The following is an 18641-nucleotide window of genomic DNA, read 5'->3' on the forward strand; positions in this document are numbered from 1 at the left end:
AAAGAGAGTAAAAAAAATGTTCCAGCAAGTTTATCCAGCAGCTCCCAGATTTTTCCTTACTGCAATGATGTATATGTATTTAGAGCTTCAGAGCGATCCTAGAAATGTTGATTCAGTATGTCCATGTTTCTTCATGCTGTAATGCCCTCCCCATTACAGATTGCACAGTGACAAGAAGTAACTTCTGGACCCTCCCATAATAAGGGGTTCTATGTTTGGCATGTGCTTCTTCCCTCCCCCCCTTTTTGGTGAGAGCAAGAGTTGAAGGGTGTGTGTGCATTAAAGGCTCCCCCTAATTAACCCGACATTTAACAGCGGGATCTGAAACTCAGTCAAAAGGAACAACTGAACCATTGCTGGATACAAAAATCCAGGCTGCCTTTCACCTACCCTCCCCTGCTGCATGTAGCGCTGATCCTTTCAGTATGCTAATGCTTCTTCAATGAACCTATTAATAATTTCTTTCCCTGGAGTGGACAGGCAGCACAGGAACAACATCTCCAGAGGTAAACGCCACCAGGGTTTGGTTACTTAACTAAATCAAGGAGGGCGGTTCAGCAAGTGAGCAAGCGCAAGAAAGATTACCAACCTGTTAGCTATTTTCAACTCCTTTCTGGGCTGGGCTTAGAACTCCTACTCCAGGAAAACAGAATTGTTGGTGCTGGTTTAAAATTAGAACCTCTTGTTTGCTGATGGCTTTCCAATTCTTCAGAGGGCTTCAAATTTTTTTCTTAGAGAAGGCAAAAGATCTTGTCAGGAAATGTGAATAAGGCGCTTTGTTTTCCTGTTTTTTCTAGATGAATATGGAAATCTTTCTTTCTTTCTTTCTTTCTTTCTTTCTTTCTTTCTTTCTGTGGACATTCAGTTTCCTCTGTGCTGGCCTCAGTGTGTGGTGTGATCATATTTGATTACTGGAGTGACTTTTCAGAGACCAGTGAACTGTAGTATTTGCACACTGTATAAGGTCCATATACTGTTAAGCTCCAGTGTTGTTAACTGGTGGAAACCAATGAGAGTTGTAGGTGTTTCAGTTTTCACTTGAAATTTGTTTTAGAGCAAGATCCATCATTTGTGAGTCCCTTAATGCTAAGTTCCATTGATTTCAGTAGGACATTAGTGGCTAACTCTTTGGTACTTAGCACTGGATGTACTAAAGGTGATGGGTTTTGTTGCATGAAGGAATGGAATTCTACTGCTCTCAATAATTACAGGGCAAGTAATTTATTTTATGCTCATCAAATCTTTAGAACAAACTCAGAAAGGAAGTGATGCAAACAAAGTTTGGTACTTTTGGATATTGTAAAAATTATCTTGGGGCTTGCTATGCCCCCTGAAATGTTAGCATGTCAGTTCCATCAAAAACCTTGCAATTAAATGGATTTCTGCTGGTATGTTTTTTCTCAATATGTTTTATGGCTTTACAGTTTTTATTGTAAACTTCAACCATTTATGAGTAACCTTGAAGTAATTTTTATTGGTAAAGTGGTAGAAAAATGTGGCAGATAGATTCTGTCAGTCTAGGTTGGCAACAGCAGCAGATTCAGTGACTAGTTACCTCTGGGGGTCTCATGGGCTACCAGAAAGGACTGCCCCACAGAAGTGGCTGGAAGGCTTTCTTGGGTTGGTTTGTTTTTTTAATATTATGCTCCTGTTCTGTGTTGAAAAGGTGCTGCTCCTTGAAGAGTTTTTCAGGGTAGGTGGGTTAAAAAAATTGCTCATGGAATCCAGAAGTGTTGAGAGGTATTAAAATTGTGGGCGTCCTGTCACCCCAGGCCCCCACTTAGTTCAGCCCTTCTATAGAGAGTGCACAATTATGGGGTACTGGACTTATTTAGATAAGAGGTCAGTATGAAATTGTTATCAGCAGTTGGGTAGTGTTGTCAGTGTATGCCATGTCAGTTGAATAGTTTTGTCTGTGTATGTCAAATCAACAGGATCCAACCACATACTACAAAGTAACAAAATTAAATTAATTGCTAAGGTGTATTTTTCTGGAGAGTCAAGGAAGTATCTGTTTCCTGAATACAAGTCAAGGGACTTTTGATTATAGATACATAATTGTTTCCATTGCTAATGAAACTCAATGCCAGTAGAGCTTGAGATTGAGTAAGACCTGATCTTGTCCTTGCATGGAATAAGCCTTAATTTTAGGAATGTGCTGGAGAAAAGGATCCATGTCATTTGACCTATATATAGTTAACTCTATGTAATTCTATACAATAGAAATATAATAGATTAACTCTCATCCATTGAGACCATTCTTGACATTCAGTACAATATGGTTGATGTACGTTGCACTTAATTTTACAAACTGATGTGCAGTTGGGGGGGGGGGGATTCAAAATACCTTGACCGAGTACATACATCTGAAAGGTACAATTGGTACAAGAATCTTTAAACTACTAAAATATGCAATCAATTAAATGTCAGCACATACTTTTAGTGTGGGTTTTTGTCAGTAGTCCATCCAATCCTGTATACTTTTGTACTCGTTTTGTGGTAGAGAACTATGGCAACCCTATGGAATCAGCATATACAGTTCTTTTTTTAAAGAAATGTATTTCCTTTTAGAGTTTTACTAGAGTGTGGGTGTTTACTTGTGTGTTTTAGCAAAATTATAACTTACTGTATATACTCATGAAGATAGAGGCTCCTCCCTCCATAACTGTCATCCTTCGGCCTGGGAGGGAGTGAATAGGCTGGCCCAGCTCCATCAGGGCTAGCCTGAAGAGAGAGGCTCCTCCCTCCATAACTGTCATCCTTCGGCCTGGGAGGGAATGAATAGGCTGGCCCAGCTCCATCAGGGCTAGCCTGAAGAAGAAGAGCCCTCCCTCAAGTCCATCTGCCTTGGTCCAGGCATCAGAGGGAGAGAAGAACCACTGGACTTCATTCCCTTCCCCACCACCATTCCCTTCTCCTTTTGTGTCCTGTCTTTTAGATTGTAAGCCTGAGGGCAAGGAACCGTCTTATTAAAAATAATAATTGTTAGCAGCTCTGAGAGCCATTAGGGCTGAAGGGCGGGGTATAAATAACGTAAATAATAATAATAATAATAATAATAATAATAATAATAATATATGTCTAGAAAGTTTAGTACTTATCTTTAGGGTGGGCACAAACAGTTATACCAGCTGGAATTTTGTAAGTTCTTTGACATTGTTTTCCTTTGCTTTGTCCTTTGCATCCTTTGTTACGTGCCCATATGTTTTATCCTCAATTTACCAACAGTTCATATCAAAATCCATAATTTTGACCCCCAAACCTGTCCTTGACCTGTACATGAGGTCAGCTTATAATTGAGTACAGGGCTCCCCCGGGTTACGAAAATAATTCGTTCCGCCGCCGCTTTCGTAACCCGAAAGGCTTCGTAAGCCGAAAAACCCATAGGCGCTAATGGGGAAAAGCCACGATTTGGTGTGAAATAGCGCCGAAAAGCACCAAAAATTTTTTTCGTAACCCGAAAAAACATTCGTAACCCAGAACAGTTATTTCCTATGGGATTTTTTCGTATCCCGGAAATTTCGTAACCTGGGTATTTCGTATCCCGAGGTACCACTGTATATACAATATGTCTTGGGCAGCATAAAAAATAAACAAAAGGTAGTAAGAACAGAAAGCTCAAAAAAAGATAGAAGCTACGGCTAAGTGGCATGAACTGTGCAGAGCATACCTCTGAGTAGACATGCATAGAATTGCACTGTTATTCAATTGGGTTTTAATTATCATGTCTACATTAAGAATATTTTATCTTGTTGTCCTCTGCCTTAAGCTAGGGATCTTGATGGGTTGGGTTTCTTCTGTTATCCCTCACTCATCATTATTCAACTACTAACATTTTCAGTTGTCAGATACAAACTGTTTTTTTCTTGCTTCTTCTATTATTCTATTATTTTATCCCAGTTGGATTATTTATTTATTTTATTTAAAGGGTTTATATCTTGCCTTTCTCCCCACAGTGGGATTCATTGTAAAGTATTTAAAGATTATGTATTCCACTCTCCCTTAAGGAACTTATTTCCATTTTGACACCCTTCTTTCTTTTTCATACATGCAAACATGATCATTATTCTTTGGTTTTGGTTTCTCTTCACTGGCTGTTTTCCCCCCTGTGTTTAATTTCAGGTTCTGTTCTTCTGAAATCTCTAGTTTTTGCTTATTCTTATCTTTATTTCTTGGTATCTTCCACTTCATTCTTCTGTTTCACGGTTGCTTGTTAAATCTTGACAGCAGGGACAGCTAGTGGCTCTTACATCAGTATAGTGATGAATCCACTCCAGATTTTACTCCAGGCTTTAATGGACTTTTCCAAGATGCTGAACCCTATTGCTAATAGAATCAGAACTTGGAGGAGAGGTTCTGTAGGGCTAAACCTAAAATGAATGTGCTGCCCCACTGACATGGGATCCATCAGCCACCACTCTTTGTGTTTGTTTATTTTGCTATCCATGCTTATTTACCTACCTGTACAAATAATTATCAATCAACAATATTTTAGACAATTCTCCTTTTTATAAAAGCAGTAAAATGTATTTAATTCACAAAGCTAACTTCATCTTCTATGTTCTTCTCTTTCTCAAATGTTGTTTTCCACTTTATTTGTGTGCTAACGTGAATGTAAGACATCTGGGCTGGTGCCATTCTTCTTCTATTGTGTTCAACCTCTACTTTTTTAGGCACTTCACTTTTAAGTTTCTTTAACTGAAAGAGTGAAAGAATCTTTGTGTAAGAACAGAAGGGTGAGACGAGCCTCCCTTGAAGAGTCCAAAAAATGGGATGGCAGACCTAAAAATGTTCTCTCCTTTACTTCATCCTCCTTACCTCAGATGGTGGGGCCTCTGAGGAAATAGATCAGCTTTTTGTTTAATGCTTAGAGAATATAAATAATTATAAGCCTATGTTAGGTGCAGGAGAAGCCTCTTTTTTCCAGAAATTAGGTGATATGGAAGTCACCTCCAGTTCACTTGCTTTATGTGTGTGGGAGAGGGAGAGGGAGAGTTGGGACAGTGAAGAAGGTGGATAAGAAGAAAATCAATGTGTTTGAGATGTGGTACTGAAGAAGAGTGCTGAGGATACTGTGAATAGCCAAAAAGACAAACAAATGGGTATTTGAGCAGATCAGACCTGAACTCTCCCTGGAGGCCAAGATGACCAAACTGAGACTACCATACTTTGATCATATAATGAGAAGGTATGACTCATTAGAAAAGAATAATTCTAGGAAAGTTAGAGGGCAGAAGAAAAAGGAAGGCTACAAACTAGGTCAGTGGTTCCCAATCTTAGTTGGGATGCTACCCCATTGTGGCTGGAAGTCTCGCCCCTTCTTCCAGCTGGCGGCCATCCTGATTGGTTGGGAGGCCAGGAAGGAGCGGAACCTCCAGCCACCTACAAGCCCCAGCGGCCTTTGCAACTGGAAGTCCCGCCCTTCTTCTGGCCAGTGGCCTCCCTGATTGGTTGGGAGGCCCGGAAAGGGCAGGGTTTCTGGCTGCCTACAAGCCCTTGTGGCCAGAAGTCCCGCCCCTTCCTGTCCTCCCAACCAATCAGGGAGGCCACTGGCAGTGGCGGTGTCGGCAGCAGACCAGAGAAGGAGGAAGGGTAAGGAGGAGGAAGGGTGAGCCCCAACTGGCTGACACCTGAGAAAGGGTCGTTCGACCCCCAAAGGGCCGCTGCACTAGATGGATGGATAGTCAGAGAAGTCATGGGCATGAATTTGCAGAACATGAGCAGAGCAGTGGAGGGCACCTTGGGGATGTCTCATCTACTGGATCGCTATGAGTCAGGGTTGACTCAAAGGTAGCTAACAACTATATATATCTATATCCCCTGAGGCTATTTCAGACCTAATAAAGGTGCACTCATATATATAATATATATGCACACCTATTTATCGGATTTGAAATAGCCTGGGGATCAACCACTAGGGAGCATTTGGGGACAATTTTTTTTTTAAAAAATTGATCCCTGCAGGACCACCCTGTTGTAGTGCCTCAGAAAACGACAAACTGCAGGATTCCACAGAGTGCAACCATGACAGTTAAAGCCCAATTCCGGTTCTGGAATTGTTTAGTGCCAAAGGGCCCAAGGAGGAAGACAAGAATTGGTTTTGCTCTGGGGTGAATTAAACAGTTCTTTAAAAAAAAAAACAAATAAATGATTTCACATACTGTACACAGGAAGTACTTCTACAGTACCTAAGATGGAACCCTTGAGCACACCACTATTTTTATCTTGTGAGTGGTTTCTGTTGTTGTTGTCCTCTGTGGGAGGCTACGGCTAGTTATGGCCCACCACATTTTAACAGGAAGAAAGCAAACTGAAGAAGTAGGGGATTAAAACACCAGAAAAAAATCCCCACGTACTCACATGTAAGATAATCAGACATGCTTACAAACATAAAGGATGCATTTAAATTCCTGCATGTGGATGTGAGTGAAGGCTGTAACACTTCTAGAGCAGGATAGATCTGAATGTGTGAAAGAAGGCGAAGAAGTGATGGAAGACTCTTTAGGAACACTTTGAAGACTTAATGTGGCTCTATTGGCAAACCATGCAAAGATTTGATTAGAAAGCAGCATGGTTGAAATGGAGTTGTAGGACAAAAAGGGCATCCCCTCATGGCAAGAGTGTAATGTTTATTGGCACACGGCAGCATCATGTCAAGTCTTGTTAGTGAACATGAAGCCACCTTTTGTTTGGATTTTCAGCATGAAGTTGAGATGATCTAATGATCAGCTGCATGCTCACCAGACATTTTTCCTAACAGAGGGTATTGTTTCTCATCCTAGTCTCTAGAAATGAATATTCTATTAACTCAAGCTATTAGTGATTGTGGAGAGTGCATACTAAGAATCTCTGTTTTGGAGACCCATATGTCCGTTTCACTCCTATAATGTCAAAAGGTTAATTGTAGCATCAGAACTATGAGGCTATTGAAAATGTACCCCAGTGAAAATAAAGAGATTATTTTAGTGACTGAAAAGCAGAGTAAACAGAATAAGAGCTAGTTGTTTCTGATGTAATGTGTTAAAGGTTGTTGACAAACTCACAATAGATGGCAACCTACTATATCATTGCTATTTATTACTTGTAAAAGTGCCCAAAATATATTTCACTCACAATATTGCACTATAGCTCATATATTTGGAAATATTTATATTACAATATGGCAACTCTTTCCTTGAGGGAAGTGTGTAGTATTATAATGGTATCTTACTGATCTTTTTGTTAGATGGGTTATCAGTTCTACTGTCTTCTAATGTAGTGTGTGTGTATAAGTGCATGCTTGCTCACTCACTCGCTACTTCAGTGCTACTCAGAATGTTAGTCCATGAACTGTTAATAGGTCTGCAAGCCATCAGTTGCCAGTCCCTTATGAATTTCCAGGAAAGAAAGAAACAGTTGTCATTAATAGGAACAAATATATTCCCAGGCACATGGTGGGGGGTGGGGGTGGGAAATTGCCAGTCCCCAACATCAGATACTTTGAGATGCATTGCTCTGTGTCATTGCGCTCCAAAGAGTTTTGTTGAATGGGATAAGAACAACACAGGATGAATATGCATGGATGTATTCACATCTATTGAAGATTCATTTTTTATTACAGTGGGCCCTCCTCTTACGCGGGGATCTGTTCCGGATCCCTCCACGTAAGGGGAAATCAGCGTATACTGGAGCCCCATAGGAAACAATGGGGCTTGTGTCCCATTAGTTCTTCCGGCGCGGCTTTCAGTGTATGCTGAAAGCCGCATATGGTGCACCTGCATAAAACACAGGCACACTGAACAGAGCATGTTCTTCTGTACTGTCAATTTTATAAAGATATTTGCCATCAGCTGATCATGCCTCTCCTATATATATACCCTGGTCATACTGACACTTTCTATTTATGTTATCTCTTGGATAACTGAAAACCAAATGTTCTTCATAAGGTGGCAAAATTTTGCTATATTGTATGTAAATTACACCCCCAACTGATTGCTGTCGAAAGCTGAAATGTTTACAGCTGATCTGAAATCGTATCTGAAATTGTATACACAATTTTTAATAACTGTGTTGTGTAGTTGTTGTATTGTCAAGTTTTGTATTAGTCAATGACTGAACAAAATTTTTTACTTACTATTTACTTTACATACTGTACAAATAGTCCATTAACTTGATTTTCTGTGAAATTCACTGCAGAACGTCAAATCAGAATTTTAATTGTGGTTCAGAGATTAATTCCTGTTGTTTATGCCAGCATTTATGCCTCTGATGGGCCACATTCAATCATACTAAAGCAATTTTAGTAGCATACTAACCCTTCTTGTGCGTTTACTTTACAAATGGTGGGAAATTGTGTTATATGGCACTCTGATACCTTTTATTTATGTTATTTGCTAGATAATTAGAATCCATATGATGTACTTAAGGTAGCTAAATTCTGTTATGTCATATGTAAGTTATGTCTGCAATTGGTCAAGAGTTTGACTCTGCTGTACGCTCCTCGATTTGAATTTTAATATAGTTAGTAATTGTGCTGTACAATTATTATTTTATTGGTTTTTATTATTTTATATTGGTCAATGACTGAATAAACAGATTGATTGATTGAGGCGCACTGTATATGAGATGCAGTTGGAAGTGATTCTGCGGATGGTACGTTTAATTTGAAGAAGGTCTTACATAGACAATTATTACATTGGCTGTGTTCAACAATATTTTTCCCAATGATGGTTTTTGTTTTTTGCTTTAAAATAATGAACCCATTACATAATTCTTTCTGCATAACTATGGGAATGTGCAAAACAGGGGTCTTAGTGGGAAATGCTGATCTATCATGTTCTTTACCAAGTTCCTTTTGTAAGAGATGTAGTATTTATAGACTTCTGAATTCGGCAAGGCTCATGATAAGGTTGGAGTTCTGCCCAGTGTGATGATGGATTTGTCTTCTGTACAGAGTGATGAAGGGATTGTCTGTTTTATCCATTCATATTTTTAGTACAATATTCAGTCTGCATCATTCTCTTCTAAGATTGTGAAATATCAGTGTTGGGCACAAACAAACACATAAAATTATATTCAGTTCTATAATGTTTAATATTTTTTCTGAATTAATCAAAAATTATAGATATAGCCATCTGTGGAAGGAAGTGAGTGGAAGTGGATTTTCTTATACTTAGCCACTTCAAAACTCTCTCTTCTAGGTCATTTAGTACCTGAGGACACGGTATGGGACCACACAAGAGCAGGTTTAGAAATTAATCCACAAAATTTACTGACTCACTTAGTTTTTTTACTAGCATTTGTTTCCTAAAATAATAAAAGAGCCCACTGCAGCAAAGATTTCCCTGGCGTCTCTCCTTGTGGCAATTCTTACAGAAAACCAGACAAATGACAGAATTGAAATATGAAATATGGCACAGAAATGTAGTGCAGTACAGATACTGGAGTTATGTTTATGACTTTCATATCTAAGGCACAGATGCATAAATGTCACTACAGATTTTTTGTTCATGTCATTGCTTTTAGCTCTGTGATGACATTGATTCAGAGTTCTCTGTTTGTAGACTTTGACCAAAGACAGCTATAGAAAGAGAACATGAAGCAGAGTAAACGTGTCTACTTATATTAGTGTCTGTCTGTAACATACTTGTGAATTATATGTGGAAATACCCTTCTTGCCTCTCCTGGTTTGTTCAACTGCCATCCATCTCCTCCAGCTGAGAAACAAAGGACCCCATAGCTATGTCCTATGTCCGAAAAGGGAGTAGCATGGACCCTTTATCTCTGCCACCTGGCATTTGGATGTGTTATTTCCAAGCCAAGGAAATAGTTAACAGCCATATTGTAGTAGGGTGGGCAAAATTGTTGTTGTTGTTGTTGTATTTATACCCTGCTCTTCAGCCCTAAAGGCTATCAGAGTGAAGTTCAATTTGCTAGAGAAAGAGGTTATTCTAAAGAGAGCTCATAGCACATCAAAGTATTCTGGGCTCCTTAAGTCACATCTGTCTTCCACTTCTTGCTCCTTTGAGCTGGGACCTCCAACACAGTTCTCCTGAGTTTTCTCCATGGTTTGTGATTAGAATAATATTCAGGAAATGGTCTCATCACAATAGAATACTGTATTTCTTTGTGTACCTGCCTGCACTTTCATTCCACACATAAATTATTCTTGATCCCAGGCTTTGGGAAATAAGGTCAGAATGTGTTTTTTGTAGAGTTTTCAATATTTGAGTGAAAGGAGTTGTTCTAAACCCTGAAGCAGTGTATGTACCAGCAGGATGCTCTTTCAATTCATGCAGATGGTAGCTTCATACCAGACAAAATTGATTATTCCTATCCCAAACAAAACATGTTCCTGAAAAAGAATTAGGACCATGTTTTTTTTCCCCTAACAGAATTTTAACTAACATCCAAATCCAAACTTTGTTTTGTTTATTTTTTGTAAAACTATTTTTTCCAGTTTTGAAACTCAGGCCATCTTCTGACAATAAGCTTCATGGAACATCAGCACACAGGGTGTGTGTGTGTGTGTGTGTGTGCGTGCACGCATGTGCGTGCGCACACAAAGATACATATAATTTCTTTTTAAAATCTAGGCACTGGCATGTCTTTTATCAAAAGGAGGGTGGTCCTGCACGCTACATGCAGCAGTACTAAAGCAAAGTGGGAAGAGCAGATGTATTCTTACTAGTTTAAATACTTTCCCACCAAACATACAAAGTATTCTGTGCATGCCTGCTCATGTGAAAGCCACAGTGCATTAATTTCCCAGGCTATAAACCAGATGTCAGAGTCAGATCCTTGCAACAGATCGTCAGGCTTTAAATAGCTTCTCATCACTAGTGTCTGACTGTGCATTTTAGAAGAAGAAAAAGGAGGAGGAGGAGCTGCTGTCACTGCCACTTACATTTAGATTCAAAATCTTTAAAGCTGGTTTCAATTCAAATTATCCAGTCCAACTGCCATTTTGTCTTGTTAAATATTAGTTCTCCTTGTATTTAGGGAAATTCAGAAGTTAAAAACACTTTTACTTTCCGTTAATTTGTTTGTGTGCCATTGTTGAAGTAATTTATATCTTACAAAACTTATCACTGGCATTTTGATTTTGGTTTTCCACAGGGCTAGTCCAAATTTTTTAACACATGATTTAGATTAGAAAGTGAGTGAATTGTATGCTCTGCAAAGCCATGTCCTCTCTGAAAATATAAAATCAGGTGTCCTGTAGTACTGCATTCTGCTGTTTATTTACATACACGCGTGTGTGTGTGTGTGTGTGTGTGTGTGTGTGTAGTTGTTAGCGCAGATCAGTAGTATATTAACTACTCTGGATATTTAATCTTGATAATCCCCTTTGGTAGTTTACGAACATTACAATCACTATTGCTGCTTTACCAGCTGTTAAAGTGAAACTGACTTCAAGGACTCCAGGGATGTGCTAAAGGAAATAACTATCTCTGGCCCGGTACAGATGGGCAAAAGCACCGTCTTGCGGGTGGGGTGACGACTCAGCATCCCCACGCTCACAGCCCTCCCCGTGCTGCCCGGGCACCATCTTGGTTCACAGCCATTCAGATGGCGTGCGCCATGATGATGTCATTTTGGTGCAGTGCCCAAACTTTGCTGCACCAAAGGGGTGTGATCAAGTGGCCCAGCAGTGGCTATGGTGCCGCTTCGCAGGCACAAAAAGGAGCCGGAAAAACTGGCTGTTTTTTGTGTTCTGCGGAGGCTGGATCGGTGCCATGATGTGCATTTGCCACGGCACCAATCCTGCCTGTTTGTACAGGGCCTCTGTATGCTGGTCTGAGTTTTATATAAAACCACACGCTCTGCATTCCTTTTTTTAAAAGTTATGCATCTCTGGAGCACTGCATTTTATTGTGTTTTGTGTTGGATAGTGAATATTGTGGGAGAAATCCAGCAGAATTGTCTCCCTCTTTCCCCGCTGCATCTCAGTCATTCAGCAAAGCCTGACACACCATCTGAAAATTTGTTCCATGTTTCCCAGCCATCCAGAGCAGAATTTGAGGATGTGTGGATGGAGCAGTATGGGAGGGGGAATCACACATACAAACACACTGATAGAAACAGTTGGAATTAAACCTCTTGCAGTCTAACCCCATATGTCTTGAATGATGTTCGTATATTTGCACATTTGCATTATGTGCTTAAGCATGTTTTATTTTTGAGAACTGTTTTGCCTTGCGGCTAACATAATAAAGATTACAATCCTCCTAGAATTTGACATGGAGCTGAATGTATATTCAAGGATCATAGAGTAAAAAATTGCACTTTCCTTATTCAAGTGTTTGCTTTGTAGAAAATGAAGCAAATGTGTCTTCCCATTGAGGTGATGCCAAAAGTTTTTAAAATTGTTTTTCTTTCCAGATGTTTATCCTTCTGTAGCATAAATTCATTTTTGACAGCTTATGTGCCCTTACTTACCTACGTGTCTTAGAACTCATTACTCATTGTATAATCCACTGAATCTCACACAGTTGAACTAAGCTATTTATTCTTTAATGCTAAGATCATGTCTTGTTTCTACAAGAGACAGGAAAAACAAACCATCTGTCAGTAACAAAAAGTTAATAATTTTCCCTGAAAAAAATTGTTTATGTTAATGGAACTGTATGAAGATAGTGTTATGGTTTCATTTGAAGTATCTACAGAAGTATTCATGGCTTTAATTTTTGTTTTAAAAATCCTAATTCATCTTAAAGCCAGAAGTGCACATATTAAATCAAGTATTAATATATATTTGAGCTTTAAGATAATGACAGCAGCATTATTGATACATTATTTAAAAGCTGAATGGGAAAACAACTTTGTTATAGGTCTGGAATGAAGTATTTTGAATTTAAATGAGCAAAATACTATAAATATTACTTGAAAGTTTTGGATTTTACAATTATGTGGTAGATATTCTATTTTCTTTCTCTAGTTATGTTTCTGGAGTACTGAAAATATTAACAAATGTCAGAAAATTAGAAAAGAAAAGGAAGGAATGTTTTAGCTCTATTATGTTAAGAATTAAGATTATTTTTAAGATATAGTATATTTTAATTATTATGTGGTTTTGTTTGTTTTGTTAGTGATACAGTTTTTGTTGATTTTAATCAAATATAAAAATTCAACAAATAATACTTTAAAAAAGATAACAACAGCAGCATAAATGAAGATTAATTGTCATTAATTTTTTTGTAATAATTTTTATTGAATTTTAAAACATTACAGTTGAAAAAAAGAAACAAAAACAGTGTGTGGATTGTGGAAGGAAAGTGACAAAAAGAAGAAGAAGGAAAGAAAGAGAAAGAAAGGGAAAGAAGAGGAAAAAAGGAAAAGAGAAAGCAAAAAAAGAAGGGAGAAAGGAAGAGAGTACGGGGTAGAAAAGATGTACAGTGGTACCCTGGGTTACGAAAATAATTCGTTCCGCCGCCGCGTTCGTAACCCGAAATCCTTCGTAAGCCGAAAAAGCCATAGGCGCTAATAGCGAAAGCCGCGATTTCGTGCGAAAAAGCGCCGAAAAGCACCAAAAAATTTTTCGTAACCCGAAATAACCTTCGTAACCCGGAACAGTTTTTTTCTATGGATTTTTTTCGTAACCCGGAAATTTCGTAAGGCGGCGCATTCGTATCCCGGGGTACCACTGTATATTCATATCTAGTTTTAGTTCTGCTAATCTTAAAAGTAACAGTTTGGCAGAATAACCAAAAATAATATCAGTAATAATAAAGTAGCTTACTTTCAGCCGCTAATTCCTATTATAGTAACTGTCTCTGTTTCATAGACTGGCTTCTCTAGAAGGAAGGGGAAAAAATTTCTACCTGGATCCGTATCTACTTTTCTCCCTTCCCCATATCTTTTCAATCTTCTGCCATTTACTTTTGAATTCTTGGCATTTTCTTCCCATAGCGTATATTGTTATTCTGTCCATGATATAGTATTCATACATCCGTTCTTTCAATTCCTCAATTGATGGAATCACCATCGATTTCCAGTGTTTGGCCAACTCTATTCGTGTTGCGTATAACATATATAAAATTGTACTGATTACATTTTGAGTCAATATAGTTTGGATCATGTCTACAATGTTCAATAAAAATATTTCTGGGAGAAAGGGGATGTTAATTTCCAGTACTGCTTGGATTTCGGCATGTATTTTAATCCAGTATTTTTTCACATTGCTACACTGCCACCACATATGGTTCATAGTACCAATTTTCTGTTTACACTTCCAACAATTACTGTCATGTTGTTTGTTTATATTAGCTAATCTTGAAGTGGTTAGGGACCATCTGTGAAAAATCTTTTTAAAAAAATTATTACATTTGGTAATTTTTTTATTGTATTTCCAAGTATGTTCCCACTGTTTGACATAATGGAACCCAAAATTTCACTTGCAATTACTTAAATTGCTGCATTGTATTAGGCAAATCATAGATGATAATGCATTTTAGATATAATCCTAAACTTTGTTGGGCTAATGAACTATATTGGTACGTATGTCAGAAGACTACTGCAAAACCTGGTGTTCCCACAACACTGTGATATATATATAGGAAGACCTACAAACACAAATGTATAATGTTGGTGTTCAAGAAGTCACATTGTTCGTTATAATAATAATAATACTCTTGTGAAAAAGTTTGTTATTACAGTCCGTCCTCGCCTTACACGGGGGATCCGTTCCGGATCCCTCCGCGTAAGGCGAATTCTACCTATGCTCGAGCCCCATTGGAAACAATGGGGCTTGTGCACGGCGGCGCAGGTGCGCGCGGGGCACAACGGGCGCGCGCACCCATTCAATTGCATGGGACGCGCCGCCCCTTCCGCCCCATGCGTGCCCCGCAGCTTGAGCGCGTATGCTCAAGGCTTCGTATGGCGCGCCCGCATATGGCGCAGGCGCACTGTACTCATGCAAAAGGAAGTCAGCAGCTCTGTTTGTTACTGAAAAGCAAATTGACAGTTCTGCATGTTTGTTTGTTTTTTGTTTTTTGTTTTTGTTAAGCCCTGTATACAATTTCCTCTTCTGCTTAAGAGGATCTTACCAGTCCTCAAGCGTAGTTGAAAGGTGGGCTTAAATGGGTCGAGGGGATGGCCTAGATCCGAGTCGTTTGTTTCCCTTCCCCACTGAATCATTGGTTTGGCAGAGATCCCAGCTACTCACATGGGAATAGTAGTAGTGAAGTACTCTCAGCCGCTGTTTGTGCATTCCAGCTGAACTTTGACTCAAGGGCTCAAGTGGTACTTATGAACACTGACTGGGAACACATCTTATTTTGCTCCTTCCCCTATTCTCTGGATGGGGAACAGAGAGGTATAAAGCAAGGAAAGGAGTCTTCACAGGATAGCAAGAATTCATAGAATCAAAGAATCATAGAGTTGAAAGAGACTACAAGGGCCATCCAGTCCAACCCCCTGCCATGCTGGAAATCACAATCAAAGCATCCCTGACAGATGGCCATCCAGCCTCTGTTTAAAGACCTCCAAGGAAGGAGACTTCACTACACTCCAAGGGAATGTGTTTCACTGTCAAACAGCCCTTACTGTCAGAATGTTCCTCCTAATGTTTAGGTGGAATCTCTTTTCCTGTAGCTTGCATCCATTGTTCCGGGTCCTATTCTCTGGAGCAGCAGAAAACAAGCTTGCTTACTCCTCAATATGACATCCATTCAAATATTTAAACAGGGCTATCATATTACCTCTTAACTGTCTCTTCTCCAGGCTAAACATACCCAGCTCCCTAAGTCGTTCCTCATAGGGTATGGTTTCCAGGCCTTTTGCCATTTTAGTCACTCTCCTTTGCACATGCTCCAGTTTCTCAACATCCTTTTTCATTTGTGGTGCCCAGAACTGGACACAATATCCCAGGTGGTGTCTGACCAAAGCAGAATAGAGTGGTACTATTACTTCCCTTGATCTAGACATTATACTTTTATTGATGCAGCCTAAAATTGCATTATCCTTTTTAACTGCCGCATCGCACTGTTGACTCATGTTCAACTTGTGGTCTACTTGGACTCCTAGATCCCTTTCACACATAGTCTCGTTCAGCCAGGTGTCCCCCATCCTATATCTGTGCATTTCATTTTTCCACCCTAAGTGCAGTACCTTACATTTCTCAGTGTTGAATTCCATTTTGTTAGCTTTGGCCCAGCTTTCTAGTCTAGACAGGTAATTTTGAATTTTGATCCTGTTCTCTCGAGTATTAGCTATTCCTCCTAATTTGGTGTCATCTGCAAATTTGATAAGTATGTCCCCAGTTCTGTCATCCAAGTCATTGATAAGGCTGATGAATAGCACTGGGCCCAGGACAGAGCCTTGTGGGACCCCACTGGTCACTTCTCTCCAGGATGAAAAGAAGCCATTGTTGAGCACTCTTTGGGTTCAGCCACTTAACCAATTACAAATCCATGTAACAGTTACCTTGTGTAGCCCACATTTTACAAGCTTGTTTGCAAGAATGTCATGGGAAACCTTGTGAAAGGCCTTACTGAAATCAAGATATACTATATCCACAACATTCCCTTCATCTACCAAGCTGGTAATTTTATCAGAGAAAGAGATAAGATTTGTCTGGCATGACTTGTTTCTCTGAAACCCATGTTGACTCTTTGTGATTATGGAATTGCCTTCTAAAATGTTCACAGACTCTCTGTTTAATGATCTGCTCTAGAATCTTTCCTGGTATTGATGTCACACTAACTGGACGATAATTGTTTTTTTCCCCTTTTTGAAGATGGGGACAACGTTTGCCCTCATCCAGCCTGCTGGGACTTCCCTGTTCTCCAGGAGTTCTCAAAGATTATTGCCAATGGCTCTGCTATTACATTAGCCAGTTCTTTTAATACTCTTGGATGTAGTTCATCTGGTCCTGGAGACTTATATTCATTTAGATTAGCAAGGTATTCTTGTACTATCTCTTTGCTGCTTCTGTGCTGAAATTCCCCTATTCTGTCCTCTGCTCCATTATCCTCAGGTTGAGCATCCTTTTCCTTTTCTGAGAACACAGAGGCAAAGAAGGTGTTGAGTAATTCTGCCTTTTCTCTGTTTTCTGTTAGCATTTTGCCATCTTCTCTAGGCAGTGGCCCTATGATTTCTTTTTTCTTCCTTTTGCTGCGGACATATCCAATGTCATCTAGAAGATGGAGGAAGCTAGAAACTAGAACACAAACCAGTGGATTCTAATTACAAGAAAAGAGATCCCACCAAAACATTAGGAAAAACTTCTTCACTACAAGAGCTGTTTGACAGTGGAATGATGGATTCTCTGTCTTTGCAAGTCTTTAAACAGAGGTTGAATGGGTATCTTTCATGAGTGCTTGACTAGTGTATTCCTATACGATGGGGTTGGATTGGATGGCCCTTGTGACCTCTTCCAACTTTAAGATTCATGATTCTGCTAAATCTTAGCCTCCCAGTATTTGAATTAGCTAAGACTGAAGGTAATAACCAGTTTCCTGTTACTCCTACTGATACTCTTTTTATCCAACCATTTTAATTTTCCATTGTTGAATTTCAGTGGCTAGGTTTTTTTCTCTCTCTCTCTCTCTATTTTAGTTGCGAGTACTGATTCATAGAAAGCACCCACTGCATTGACTCTGTTGGTCTGAAAGATTGCATTTAGGTGTCCTAAAATGCTTCAGTTTGCAAAATCTATTCTGTATGCGCCAGCAGCTAGCTTGAGAATGAAGAGCACTAATGTCATCTCTGACCCACTGCACTTCCACAAAATGTGTTAACCACCCTGAATATCCTCAATCCTGTCTGATTTTGGAAGCTAAGTAGGCCCAAGCTTGTTTAGTATTTGGATGGAAGACCATAAAAGCAAAACAGAACTCTTCAAGTTGGACTAGGGAAGAATCTTGCCTGCAAGTCAGAGTTGACAATATTGGGCTAGATGGACAGTGGCCTGACTCAGTAGATGGCACATTCCTATGCTCCAATAGAATAGGAGCTAACATACATAAAATGTCCTGATTGCTTTATCACCTTGTCACTGTACTTTGCCAGATACACATCTTCAGATACTGTACCTACAGCTAGTTACAACTGTTTACTTGTAGAGGAAATTCCAATGTAAGAAGGTTAAACAGAATATTGTCTTTCATAAGAGCAGCTACAAATCAAAACATAGTCAGGACTTTTCATTCTCTGTATAAGCAATTATGGGATGTTAGAGAAAGAGAAGTTATGCATTGGCATTCTTGTATCTGAATGCATTGGCAGGTCTGTACATTAGAGTCAAGATGGATGTACTTTCCACAGTTTGTTTATTTAGTTATTTATTGGTTATGCAGCCTTCCCCCAAAGTGGGACTAAGGCAGCTCATAGAGGAAATGTTAACAACACAAGTTTAAAAACAATTAAAATAATTATTTTTAAAAGGATACAAAAGTTTTAAAATTAAACAAACAAGGCACACACACCCAATAGGAAGCCTCCTTAACAGCATTACATATTAAAAGTCTGCCTAACAGAAAGATGAAAAGAGAGCAGAGGCCATTCTGGCTTCCTGCAGAGTTCAGAGGGTGGGAGCAGCCACTGAGAAGGCTCTTTCCTGTGTCCTCATCAAGCATACCCATGGTAGAGGTGGAAGCAAGAGAAAGCCTTCCCCTAAAGGGCTAAAGATTCTTGCTTTTATATATGGGGAGATAGGGTTT

At 39.3% G+C, this 18641-nt stretch overlaps 1 protein-coding gene across 2 annotated transcripts in view; it reads left to right on the forward strand.

The window, feature by feature from the left end:
- Positions 1 to 18641, forward strand: part of PIP5K1B (phosphatidylinositol-4-phosphate 5-kinase type 1 beta) — a 67383-nt gene that overhangs the window by 29176 nt on the left and 19566 nt on the right. The window lies entirely within an intron of this gene.

The sequence above is a fragment of the Sceloporus undulatus genome, chromosome 2, assembly GCF_019175285.1.
Source record: "Sceloporus undulatus isolate JIND9_A2432 ecotype Alabama chromosome 2, SceUnd_v1.1, whole genome shotgun sequence".
Taxonomy (NCBI): domain Eukaryota; kingdom Metazoa; phylum Chordata; class Lepidosauria; order Squamata; family Phrynosomatidae; genus Sceloporus; species Sceloporus undulatus.